Genomic DNA, 1,970 nt, shown 5'->3' with positions numbered 1-1,970 from the left:
TAATGATTCAAATATTCAAATTCATTGTTTTATAGTTACTGCCATACATTATACCACGTAATATTGTCTGGTAATAACATTCATTCAATCATTCTCATCTGCTTGTGCACATACAACTGTGTGGCCCAAGGGCTAATCATAGATGGGCAGCCATATACACCATGCAGTTAAGGAAGGATTCTTTTATAACCTGTCACGGCTAATGTGTAAATTTCCAATCACAAACGTACTTTTTTCGGATGGAGTCTCCGTTGGCTACCATCATTGTTGTTCTCTTTCCGATATCGGCGGCGAGCGCTTCTTTCATTGGTGCAAAGTTGAACCTGTAAAGAAACAATAGAGTTGGGGAGGGTGAGACCGTCATAAGCTTGTTCGTGATCCCAAGTACGCATGCGCACGGTCAAAGGTGAAGGCCCCTGACTTGTTAAGTTGTAAACTCATCTCGACCATTGTGTCGATTTGCACAACAATGTTCAAACGTATTTTTTGTGGCCCTTTGACCATGCGCATGCGCATTCGGAATGGTGAACGAGCTTATTCAAGAATACTGCTTTTTTTCACTGTGGCTTTTGGTTAAATCTAGATCTAGATTTGTGAACAATTTCAAGAATTTTCAACAGAAAGATACACAAGACATATTGGGTACATTCACCCAAATCAAAATGTCATGGTCTGACGTGATTTACTTCACTGATGACCCACCTTACGATCATGTCTGATGAATCGATGAATTCTCCGCAGCTGCTGTTGATCAAGATGGTGCTGCTACCCACAATGCTGCAGCGTTTGAGGCGCTTCAGGGCAAAAGGAACGTCCTGTCCGAAAGATAAAAAAATTGAATTGACAACACACATGTCATACAACCCAGCTGAACCCACACCATACAGGTGAACATCTTGAAAAGAAGAGGCACCTACCCCTAAAAACCGTGACTATAGCGTGTCCAGAGCATGAGATATCAAAACCATAATCTCTGCTGCAGTGCAATAGTAAACCGTTAAGGGGCTCATAATCGAACTCGTCTTTCGTGTTGCCGAGACCTACGCATAAACTAGCATACTAGTAAGTATCATAAAGAGAAGGTAGGCATAAATTTATTTTTGTAAAACGAAAAGAGTCATTGCAAACTTATCCCCATGTACACACACACACGCACACACACACACACACACACACACACACACACACACACACACACACACACACACACACACACACACACGCACGCACGCACACACGCACGCACGCACGCACACACACACACACACACACACGCACGCACGCACGCACGCACGCACGCACGCACACACACAAACAAACCAACCAACAAACCTCTGGCATTTTTTCCCACAGTGAAGGGGTCATGAGTTGCCTGTACCCCCCATGAAGATACTTGAAGGAGGAGTTGACGGGCTGGTTGTTACGGGTGATGAGAAAGGTTTTTGACGTGTTGCATTCTCTTTCCAAGTCTGACCTGTGAGCACAAACATGTGTTTTCAACATCTGACCACCTATATGTCTTTCCTTTCAATTGAACCGTCATGCAACTGTCTTTTGGCTTGGAGATTAGTTATTTTATTAGGATTGATAAATCATTATATATTCATAATAATGTTAGGGTCACATTTCCTAACCGGGGCCCGGGCGGACTGTTTACGGAAACGAAAAATCAAAGTGTATGCCCATACATTTGCACAAGCTATGCTCTTAAATAATTTTAGGTACGTTTTGTGTTTTTTTAAATCTTTTATATCATACTTTTCGTTCACAAAGACTGCCCGGCCGGGCTCCGGATGAGAAATGTGACCCTAGCATTAGATACATAAATGAAAACAGCAGGCCAAGATACTCGTGTTCGTATTCACATATTCGGCCTTGAAACAAGAGGAAGACAACGTCATTTGCACAAAAAAAAATCAGTATATAAATAGAAATGTCAGAGCGTACCCTGGTCATATATGTTATGCCTG

The 1,970-nt window shown here is 42.4% G+C and overlaps 1 long non-coding RNA gene across 1 annotated transcript; it reads right to left on the bottom strand.

Annotated features, from left to right (window-relative positions):
* Positions 1-230: 230 nt before the first annotated feature.
* Positions 231-1,470, bottom strand: LOC136421359 (uncharacterized). Its single transcript, XR_010753438.1, has 3 exons — positions 1,333-1,470; positions 703-815; positions 231-323 (listed from the first exon to the last, which is right to left on the bottom strand). It is a non-coding gene; the product is annotated as an uncharacterized lncRNA (long non-coding RNA).
* Between the last annotated feature and the right edge of the window lie 500 nt (positions 1,471-1,970).

The sequence above is a fragment of the Branchiostoma lanceolatum genome, chromosome 16, assembly GCF_035083965.1.
Source record: "Branchiostoma lanceolatum isolate klBraLanc5 chromosome 16, klBraLanc5.hap2, whole genome shotgun sequence".
Taxonomy (NCBI): domain Eukaryota; kingdom Metazoa; phylum Chordata; class Leptocardii; order Amphioxiformes; family Branchiostomatidae; genus Branchiostoma; species Branchiostoma lanceolatum.
This window is presented reverse-complemented; position numbering and strand designations above follow the sequence as displayed.